General features: G+C 36.4%; 1 long non-coding RNA gene across 1 annotated transcript; it reads right to left on the bottom strand.

The window, feature by feature from the left end:
* LOC109947715 lies at positions 1,838–7,015 on the bottom strand. The gene is made up of 2 exons (XR_002270521.1): positions 4,545–7,015; positions 1,838–2,983 (listed from the first exon to the last, which is right to left on the bottom strand). It is a non-coding gene; the product is annotated as an uncharacterized LOC109947715 (long non-coding RNA).

Raw genomic sequence — 12,120 nt, 5'->3', positions numbered from 1 at the left:
GAGAGGATTAAAAGAGAGCCGAGCCAGCCCAAGAATAATCAAGTGGGCTTTTATTTGGTGTGCAACCAGGTTTCGCGATTTTCAATCAAAGTGGGCTTCTTTGACCCTTGATCGATGATCGATTGACGATGATATCATCCTCATCTTTTGAGAACAATCGGATAAGAAAGTGGGGAGTTGTAACGTATGTGACATGGGGTTTCTAGTCCTTCACACAAGTTGGTTTGGTTGGCGTTTGATTTAAAAGGGACCTAGATTTTTTGCTTATAATATGATTCTAAATTATGTTACGGATGTTACAAACGATTTTGAAAAAGAAGGGATTTGAACGAAAGATGTTAAAATTTTTATTTTATAACTGCTTTGTGTTTATTTTTTTCAATTTACAGACACATACATAAGAGAAAATTATGTGAATTTCACATCATAATTCGTAATCAAATATCAAATATCTGAAAATTTAGGGATTATATTGATTAGTAGTAGCTGCTCACATTCATTCTCTTTCATATTTTTGATTTTCCCAATTCATAATTTTTTCATACACGTCATTTGATTTAACACTGAAAAGATGAATAAAAAACTACACCAATAATAGTTTGGCAGAAGTAACCAAAATTGTTCTGTTGTGATTTGATTTTAGAAAGGAGAGGAATAATTCGGATATTGTGTGAGGAGTTAAAACACGTAGACAGTGAGTGGAAGAAGGCAGAGACACGTGGGTGGGTGGAGTTAGGGTTTTGAAGCACCCAAGTAGAAACCGACAGTGAGGGATGTCGTCTACAGGAAGGCAAATTCTGGGAACATCCAATGGCAGCTCTCGAACATGTCCATGTTGACATATACATATGTTCAAGGACACACACAGGACACAACACAAAACCCTCTCATAGGAAATCTACTTCCAATAACTGGTCGAATAATAAAATCGAGGACAAGAATGACAAAAACTGGTCGTCCTATCTTTCGGCTCTAAAAAATATATACCTTTGTTTTTTGTTTTGTTTTTTTCCAGTAGGCCCCAACCTTTCTTTGGTTTAGAATTAGATGTATGCATATGTGTTGCTGGACTTCACTTTCCATGGGGTGTGTGCTGTATACCGCATAATATTATTTATGGCCCTCACTCTTTTCTCCAGTTGGTTCCACCTTCAAACAGCCTAAAGAAGTCTTACCAGGCAATACTCATAAGTCGTCTCCACCACTTGGTTCAATTCAAAATTTACAAGAATAGCCAATCGAACTAGTCCGTGAGCCACCACATTAGCCACCATGTAAACCAAGAGTTAACGAGTAATTAATGAATTATACGTGTTGCCTAATTCAACTCTTTTACTATGTTTGACCAAAAGTAAAACACTCTTTTACCATGACAACAACTTTAGATATTTTTTGTGCTTGTCTCATCAAGTGCATGTTTTGATACGCAAGATATATACTCCCTACATACCAAAATTCTTCATTCTTGAATATTTCAACGCTAAGCTCTCACAATATTTTCGGAACAAAAGAAAGTAGTACTAAAAAGGAAAAATGATTCAGGAGAAATACTCACAAATCTCTATTAGAATATTTCTAAGAATATGAGGTCGTGGATCAATTATTAATTCTTTTCCTAAGAGAGTTACAATTTATAATTTGAACCTAAGATCACAGTGGGGAGGGGAGTTTCTCACACACACGACCAAAGTGCCTTAGGGGTTCGAACTTGAGACAACTAGTTTGCAAATCAAGACCCTTTTACACTAGACTATATATCTCGTTGATAAGCAATGGTCGAATTTAAAAAGTCACAAAATATGCTACCCACTTAAAGCATTTTTTTTTCTTTCTTTTCTGTATAAATTGTATCAACTAAGTTATACACAAGTCAATTAGCATTAAAAGAACCATACAATTTCTATATTTAAAAAATACACTAAATTAATTATATATATAATATATGTACGAAATGATTAAAAAGTGTCGTAGAACTACCCACTAAGTTATGTTCTTCCAACTTATATACAATTACATACTATACATGATTATGTTTGTTAAACTAAATAAGCAAGGGGACACATAAAATATATGGTATAGATTAGCAAGATGCAAAGTCAAGAAATGGGGATGGAAGAAATAAATAAAAAAACCAGCCAAAGTGGGGGAGTGAGCCATCAGATTCAGTGTTGCTTTTTTGAAGAAAGCAAAAGAGAAAAGAAGATGTAATTGACATGTTATTCTCCGTTTTATTGCTGGAGTGGGGGAGGTTGCTTTGTCTCTGAATATCTTTCGTGAAACATAATTTCCTTTGATCCTCAAATAATTATTATATTATATCATTGAGGTCAATGCATTGAAGCCGGCAGCTTATACATGGATCTGTTCCATTTCCACCTGCTCGGCACTACTACTAGCTAGCTAGCTAGTGGAGAATCGGTCTTCTCTAATTTGAACCAACCAAATTATATTTGGAGCCAAACGCAAAAATATTATTGCCAACAATAATTACGTTATTATTTGGACCTTGCATTGCATCCACCCTACAAGCCCAAACTTAGCTTGACCCATTTGTCTGAGCCTAAAGGTTTAGTTTGAGCTTGACCCGTGGAGTTTTGGGACTTGTTGGGTCCAATTGGAAATCCCACTAATTAACAAATGAATATTAGTTTGGCAAAGTAATAAGGCTTTTAGTGTTTGATTAATCAATAAGACGTTCATTTGAAACCCAATAGATGGAAAAATAATAATAATAATAAAAAGAACCAAAGAAGAAGATTAGAAGAAAGGATGTTATGGTTGAAGTGTATGAAACAAGTGTGCGACCTACCTCATGCTATTGGAAAAACATGCTTTAAAAATGAAGATTTTGTTGTCTAGGTAGGAGGCCAAAATGAAGATGACAGCATAAATTATGCTCCTGCTAATAGCTGAATTTTAACGCACATGGGGTGGCACCACAGTGGAAAAGTAAGCCAAACTCTCCCCCTCCTTCCAAGTGCACCTAGATTCGATTCACATAAAAGACAATTCTAAGACAACACAATATAATTATGCCTCATCCCCCTCCCTAACGAATGACAAATAAAAAATAGCCATATTTTAACCTATAGTGTGAAAGAACAAAGGCACAATTTTGGCGGAATTAGGCCTAAAGTTCCAATTACAAAGGGCTGGCCACGGTTCTTAAACAGTGCACCGGTAGCCCAAAGATTTAAAGTCCAAAATTATCCAATTACAAAGGGCTGGCTAATGAATCTTTGGTGGGTGTTAGAGCATTGATGTACCCCTCATCTCCACAGCAATAGTTTTTACTTTCGCCTTACCCTTTTGTAAAGGAAGTAAACTAAAAATAAAGAACTTATAGATATTTTCATTTGTATATGAACTCTACCTAGCCAAATCAAGCCACTGATCGATCATTACAATATCAAACCCGAAAAGAAACACCAACTAGTGTTTAGTTTAGGGGTAGTTGTCTCTACATAATTGGAAGAGGTCTTAGATTCGACTAACATGGATACATTGATGACATATAGTTGTCTCCACTCAATTTGATCAAGGACTCAGATTAATATAAATCATTCTAAGTGATTGTAGCTTAGATTAATGTATTTCTTCCCACTAAGCATATGCCCTCCTCACTGTCTACTGAAGCATTACTACTCTGTGAGTCTGCAGTGACAAGCATTTCTGCTCCCTTTAATTTGTACCACTTGATTTTGATCTCATTTCAATATAAAGTTGAGTGGCAAGATATTTTTTATAAAAAAAAAATAAAAAAATAAAAAAAAACCTTGCTAGAGATAAAGCGAAATCAACAGATGAAAACTCAACAAGAATTAATGAAACAAATGAAATCTCAGCAGCTGCAAGCACAAAGCACAATTCTTATTAGTCAATCCTGCCAATTAATGAGGGACTAAGTTCAAAGTGGAACCAAATTAAGTTGCCTTGGATCCTACAGTAGTCTACTATAGGCTTCAAACAATTGTACAGTGCCTAAGTATGGAGCTATAAGGAAAGGAGGTCCACAACTTCCCATCTGCTAGGACCAAGTAGCCCAAATTTCCCATGCATCTATCTAACAGCTATAGCTAGCTAGCTAGCTACAAGAACAATTATCCAAAGTCCTCCTCAAAAGGGTTTAAATTAAGTTAATTAAGAGAGTCTTTGTCAAGTGGGAACAATCACACCAATTATTCATTGAAAGTTGTGGCCATGCACAAAAAGCTTTTCTTGGAGTTCACCATTCATGACCAAAGCTATCTTTCTTCTCTCTATCTCTATCTCTATCTCTATCTCTATCCTTTTCTCTTTCTCTTTCTCTTTCTCTTTCTCTTTCTCTCTGTGTGGAAAATTATGGGCACAAACAAAGCAATAAAGTTTTTACTTTTATGTTTGCAAAGGTCAAAAAGATTCAATTTCCCAAAAGGAACTTTTGTATATTAACAACAATGAATTAAAGAAGGGTTAAAGAAGAGAAGGACAAAAGCACAAGGTAAATACAAAAAACATGAGTGCCCACAACTTCCAATTTAAACAAGGAAATTAGATTTAATTACCACATTAGTGAAAACATCAAAGCACAAAGGGGAAGAGTTTGATTGCTAGCAAATGAGATTTCTTCCTTGATTCCAAACCAGCTGCTTTTCATACATTGACTTTTCTTGCAATCAGGGTTATGTGACATGGAAAATAATAGTGTGAAAAAACTAGAAAGAGACAAGAAGACCACTTGCATGTATATAATAGCAAGCAATATCTGAAGATGAATGTGCTGATCTAAATGTGTGTGTGTGTGGGATTGAGAGGGACAGAAAGAGAGCTTACATGAATTAGAATAAGGAATGTTAATTACTATAAGTTCTTAGAGGCCAAGACAACACATGTTCCAAAACCTTGTTATCAAAACTAAGAAGGAAATTAAAGAATGTAGATAACAAAAAACACTAGAATAATTAAGAAGAAATTGAACTCTGGGATTAATCAGTAGCCTTGAAGAATACATGTATAGTTTCTAAAGAAGGGAGATAACGCCAATGGGTTCCCACTATAGTGGTGGTGGCATGATGGCACCCAGTTCGAACTCCAATGTAACCAAAATGAGTAAATAAATAAGGGAGACAACAAAACACTAGATTACATTGACCAACAAAACACTAGATTACATTGACTTCAAGAAGAAATTGAACTCTGGGATTGTACAAAGGGAATTCTTAAACTCTTAAGCTTAAGAAAGTTCTAAGAAGAACTTGATCAAATTAGTAGTTTGTAACTTGTTTGGGGCATCTAGATTACCTCCACAGTGCTCCTTGTTCTTGTCTAGCATATGCATTTTCAATACCCTTAGTTTTCAGCAATGGCTGTATTCTAAGCCCCTGGACTCTGAGCTAGCTAGCACAGTCAGTCAAATAAAACCATAATGAAAAGACAAAAAGTCAGGAGGGGAAAAGACAATGTGAGTGACTAAAAGCTTTGATTCACAAAGCTTTTCACAGCAAATCAAAGATGAACAAGATTAGGGTTTCAATAGGTATATCCACTAAGAAGATACTAAAGGAAAGGCAAGTGACCAGGCTTTCTTTTGGACTTGCTTTCTTTTGGACAACCAGACACACACACTTACCCAAAGTTATAGTTGTCCTTTGTGCTGCAATGTACATGTCATACGCTCATCACATTTTGAAAGAAGCAAAGTTCAAGTTATAAAGAGATGTCCAGCAAGGACATTATCATCAAGACCAAAAGAAAGATAGCTCTGAAGCATCATGGCATATAAATAAAAGTAACAAGAATATAATTAACTGATCTGCAAAATGATGAAATACAGCAATCATATATATATATATATATATATATATGTATCTTTAAACATTATTATTAATCAACACTCTGAGAAAAGGATTACTGACTGAGAGCAATAGAAAACTGTTGACAAATGAAAATAGGCATTTCAAACAATGTCAGAAAGGGTGTCATTTCCTTGCTTGTTCTCCTAAGCAAAGGCTTATGCTATTTTCTAAAAGATTCATTTAGATAATAGCCTAAATCTAGACCTACGAAACCCTAAGAGAGAGAGAGAGAGAGAGAGAGAGAGAGAGAGAGTTAGAACGTGAGAAAGAAGAGAGAATGTTTACCAAAGTTTAAATAGAAAGCCAAAAAAGCCAGATCTGAAAAATGGCAGAAACAGACAGATCAGATACTGGAAGGCATCATGAGGTAAATCTGGATAATGATGAAGCGGAAAAAGCGCTTAGAGCCTTAGACTGACAAAAACAACATCATCATAATTTTATGATCATGAACAACGAAACAAATAAATGAAAAGGGAGAGCAATGATGAAACTTTTTATGCAGTCTATGAAACTGAAAAAGGAGCAATAGTAGTCAAATACTCCATCATTACTCCAATCTGCATAAAACTAACAACCTTAATTGATCTAAAAACAAAAACCCATGATTTTAAACTGCCAATAAATAACCCCAGAAAAGAAACAAAACATAACATAAAAAAGAACCCAAAATAGCAAATCATCTAAAACATAAAAAGAAAACAGAAGGCAAACCTCTAAGACTGTGAAGAATTAAGCCCTCTGCCGTGGAAAAAGAACAGGTCAATGGAAGCCATAAATTGGGGGGAATGAAGCCTGGTCCGACGACACTAATTCACCAAAAGCCATATATATGTATACCTAGATATAAATATACAGGTTGATCTATAAGAAATACAGATCAAGGAAAAGTGTCCTCGAGCCAGACAACATTCCCCTCAAAAGCTAAAGCTTCACATATCTATCTATCCTCTTCTTCAAAATCCATGATTTTGACGATCATGTGTGTCTCTATATATATGTGGACTATGTGTGCTTTCTCTGATCTCTTTTATCTCTCTGTCCCCCAAGAGTCTCGCCTATCTTCAAGGGGGGTGAGAGAGAGAGAGAGAGAGAGAGAGAGAGAGAGAGAGGAGGAGGATGAGAATGATGAATGAGAAAGAATAATGATCATGGGGGGTGTATGGTAACTATGGTATGGGGTTGAGGGGTGAGAGAGTTATAAACTTATAAATTTATAATAGCAAGAGTCATAAAGGCGATATAAAAAGACAAAAACATTGGTGCAGACTCGACCCTACCAGCTGTGTTCTCTCTCACTTCCAGAAATGACCACGACCCCATGCACCCTCTCTCTCTCTCTCTCTCTCTCTCTCTGTGTCTTTACTGTGTCTACCCAGAGTCACACACAGTCACAAATATTTAATTACATGAAAAAGAAAACATATATATATATATGAGTATATATTATTAGGGTTAGATTAGATGGATGAAACTGATATGATGTATATCGACCGTCGGATTTGGCAGATGACCGTTGATCGATGTAAACACCTCGTACAACCCTTGACCATAAGAATTAGTACCCCAAAAAGTAAAAAACTCTCTCACACCATTTGATTTTGAGCATGATGCTTTGATTGTGTCATCGAACATAATAATAGTGAATAGTCTACTTAGACTTATAACAATTCTGTGTGTACCCTAGAGATCAAAGACCCATCTTGGACCGTAGGATCCTATCATTGCACAATGATCAAAAAGTACACCAAAATAATAATAAAATAATTTATTTATTTATATATAGGAAAAAAGGAATCAAAACAAAGAGAGGGGCTATGAAGGGAGTCAGAGGAGTGGTTGAGTGATTGAGCTGCCCGATAATGGAAACCCCATTTAATACTTTTGTCACTTTTATGTGAAATCCATTAAATCTTTTATTTTGATGAAGCGAAAAATAAAGAAATACGAGGGGCCCTCGGCTGGCGTGTCACTTTAGAGCTCAGGCTCAGGGCGAGGAATTCGAGGCGATGACCGACAGATGGGGCAGAGGCGTCCCCTTCTCTCATTTTCACTTTGCCTTTCGGGCATTTTTAGCCTTTTACCTTCCCAACCCCCAATTCCTCGGCGACTTTTCTGGGTCCCTTCTCTTCCCTTTCCCTTTCCCTTTCCCTTGCGCGTCAAAATGTAAACGATCCCGTTTCAGCTTTCACCCCATCTGTCTAGCTAACATTTTTTTACCTTTCTACTGTCACAATCAAAACCATTCAAACATTCAAGAGGAATTGAGAAGAGGGGTAATTAACAAATTGTCAAAAGAGTATATTTTTACCTAGGGTTTTGAGGGGGTGGTAAATCAGAAGCATATATATATATATATATGTATCTGTATTGATGAGATGGAATGATGGGTAGCTAGGTTAATTTATGAACCTTTTCTTCTGTCTTACTTGAGGCTGCCAAAAAGTACTGCGTGTTTGCAGCCAATAGACCATACACTGTGGCACATTTGACATTGCTGCTAGCTATGGGAAAAGAAAACAAAAACTTGGGTTTGCAGAAGTAAGACTTGTAATAAAAACAAGTAAATTTTCATGTCACAAATAGTTGAAGAGCTTTGTGTTGTAATAATTGCATTAATAATATGTAATTGGGGGACAACTGCTTGACTCACAAGATGAGTTTTCAACAGTAAAATGCAGCCTTGTTGGGGTAAAAGTTTTGAATTAAACACACGTGTTCATCTTCAAGCCATGTATTATGGCTTTTTCTCATAATTTTAGGTGGACAATTACTTTCAATCATAAACCTATAGCTAGAGAAACGATTGCATATAATATAAGGAGGCTTTTAATGTAAGTCAATGGAAACCCTACCTACCCCATTAGTGTATTAGATTAGGTCATAGGTCTATGCCCAAATTTCAGTTTTATTATTCTTGCAAGTTTCAAGTGATAATGCCATTCGCAAAATAATTCAAAGTTAAAAACACAAGTACAGGACATTGCTTTCAGCTTTGTTAATCAATTACATTATTTTTATGTAGTTAATTAGTAAAATCGAGAATTGGAATCCTGATGATCTCCTTGTTTTATCTAAAAGAGGGTGCCCGGAAGATGTGCTGCCATGCCTAGTATGCACAACTTCACCACCAAATTAAGCTCAACCGTAAACCCTAAGCCTCCTTTATTTTCTAGCTCTTATTCTTATTTGGATCTCTCTCTCTCTCCTCTCTCTCTCTCTCTCTGTTTATGTTGAATGTGGTTGTGTATTTGTTGTACATACATATCTATATCAGAGTGACAAACGGAGAGGACGATACTGGCTCCAGATTTCAACGCTCTTACAAGCCTTGAAAGTTGTGTAAATTAAGAAGCAGCTGTGACTGTGTGAGAGAGAGAGAGAGAGAGAGAGAGAGAGAGAGAGAGAGAGAGAGAAGAAAAGGCTCAGCAAGAAAGAAACAACACGTAAATGTCAAATCCCCCTATCTCAAGCCAGGTTGTCCATTTCCATTTCAAAATTCAATATAAAACCCTACCCTATACTAATACTAATATTCCCCCTCACCATATTGTTAATTTCGATTATAATATAAAAACTTGAAAATGTACATATATATATGTATATGTAAAAAGGACAGGTGATCACACAACCCACCTGGAGCTGGGTTTACTACGCTCACTTTCCTCCATAGACAAGCCATATGCTTGTCACGTGCTGTGTCTGTGGCACACTGTAACTCTGTGTGGCTCTGTGCGACTCAGTGTGACTGTGTGAAAGAGAAAAGGTAGGGGGGGAAGTAAGAGTGGTTGAAAAGGAGGAAAAGGTTGAGAGAACTTTTGAGAAAGCTTTTTGGCACTTAAGTCAATTTGGTGGCTGGATCGAGAAAAAAATTATATATATATATACTCGTACTTTGTACTAATCACTAATATATATATATATATATATATATAAATTAATCAATCGCTAAAGACTAGAGATCAAACAACAAACTGACTGCATGCTCTTCATCTTTTGAATTCCTTTGGCATGCAAAAAAAAAAAAAAAGAAGTAAATTAAGATTTTGAATTCCTTTGAATTAATGGCCACGGAGCTATCACTGTGGACCGTGATGGTGACTGCAGAGAGTAGCTGGTAGCCTGGTATTGATGTTGAAGAGAGTCAATGAAAAATTCATATCCAAAACTACATTTACCATAATTTAATTTGATGGTGGAAAACCTTCTCAGTGCATGCAAGGATGTATTTGGGCTTGGTTCCATTTTGTATAAAAGTTTATGGGCTTGGTGGTTCATACAAGTCTTCATGCCCAACTATCATCTTCAGGTCTTCAGGCCCAGTAGTTCATTTTGGGGCTTTTCAACATTGACTTGGGAAGGACTTCCATGTTCTGGGTACAAACAATCACTACTAGAAATCTGTGAAGTGAATTTTGAAGCATATTGTCACACTGAGTTGTGTTTGGAATCTCGTTCAGGTTTGGCACTTATAACAAAGAATGAAGCTCGGCTTTGGACGGATGGTCGCTACTTTCTGCAGGAGACACATCAACTTAGCGACCAGCGGCAGATTATGCGAACGGAGGAAGACCCTGCTGTATATAACTGGATGGCAGATGTGAGTCACTAGTTCTTTGAGGAACCCTTGTAATTATTTTCAATGTTGTAGATTCAGTAATCATTATATTTTCTCATATATAGCTTTCAACCCTTTCTGATCTGCACAACAGTGATTTGTTTCCTTTAGTCACCCCCATCATGTATCTGTCCTAGTGCTGCTTCATGAGTTGCTTCTAAATGATGATTCTCGTTATTTTTATTTACAACTTCTTTGTTTCCTTTAGTGGGTCTAAGTATTGTAATGGGTATGATACTATGGGGCATCTGAATAGATGTGAATGTGTATTAAATAAAAGGAATGATCATTAGGGACTGATATACCTTCAGTTCCTAGGGAATGCATTAGGCATGGATGTAGTTCTTTAATAGAATACATGAACGTGTATTGGGTATTACAAAAATGTGGGATCCATTACAAATATTAGGCACTGATTTTTATATTCAGTGACATATTATTTTTATATTCAGTGACATATTATCAATAGAGGACTGCCTTAAAAGACACTGATATATAACAGTCTCTAATACTACAATAGGCATCTGTTTTCAGTCCCTAAAGAAGGCAAAAGAGACTGATACCACTCAGTGCCTTTTGAGCTCTTTTTTTAATAGTGAATGCACATTTGTACACTTACATGAGGAGTGAAATAGACACAAGAATTCCTTGACACGGGTGCAATGCACTTTGTGACTATCTTACTCCTCGTATGACCAACCATGTAAAGAGAGAGAGAGAGAGAGAGAGAGAGAGAGAGAGAGAGAGAAATTGCGTGACACCGAAATTCCTCTCCGAAGTGAAACTTCCATGTCAATGAGTATGGTGCACCATTATCTCCAATTATGCAAACAACAGAGTTGTGCATCAAAAGTTACTTGACCTAATGAGAATCGCCGAAGTCTTTTACTCTCAAACTATCTCCTGACTCTACTTATATTTTGATTCCATTCCTTCATGATACTTTAGATCAATGTTTAGTTCAAAGTTCTAGAGAGCCAAATTGCAAGACAATCTCTCATGTTGGATAAGTAAGAAAAAACAGTGAGTTGTTTCTTTCCTTTTTTGCACTAATTTTCCAAAGTCATATCCAATGCTAATAACAACTTTGCCCCTAACTTATATATATTCGTCTTTCTGTTGGCTACAAATTGTCATAAAACAGAACCACTCATTTCTAAAATTCTAGGTCCATTTAATTTCATGGCTTCCAGAAATTAACCAACTCCATCCGCCTTCTTTGGAATTTGACATGCATTCACAGTACTGTTCCACCAACCTTCGTTCCCATATGCGACAGACACAATGACTGTGACTGCAATTCAATCCCTTCATGCTCCAACCTCTTGATGCCAACATACCAAAATAAAATAGACCTGCTTGATCCAACAAGCTGCACCGTGTTGCGCTCTTTTGACGCCACGTTGCTTTGCAAGTACTGGATCATTATTCTGCTAATGTGGCATGAAGAAAAAGTCCTAGCTTCTTCACACCATTGCCCTTTCGTATAACATGAGGACCAGCTAAATGTCTTAGTCTCCTCTTCTCGTATTCCTTTGCTCTAAACTTACCCAAGGGAAAGAATGCTACGTGTTGAGAGCATTAATCCGCATCAGAAAATACAAGCATTGCATTATTGGTTTAAACGATGATCATGAATCTTCCCATTCATTGTTAATTAATTTGAAT

The sequence above is a fragment of the Prunus persica genome, chromosome G2 (genome assembly GCF_000346465.2).
Source record: "Prunus persica cultivar Lovell chromosome G2, Prunus_persica_NCBIv2, whole genome shotgun sequence".
In the NCBI taxonomy this organism is placed as follows: domain Eukaryota; kingdom Viridiplantae; phylum Streptophyta; class Magnoliopsida; order Rosales; family Rosaceae; genus Prunus; species Prunus persica.
The sequence above is the reverse complement of the archived record's forward strand: the minus strand, read 5'-3'. Positions and strand labels throughout refer to the sequence as shown.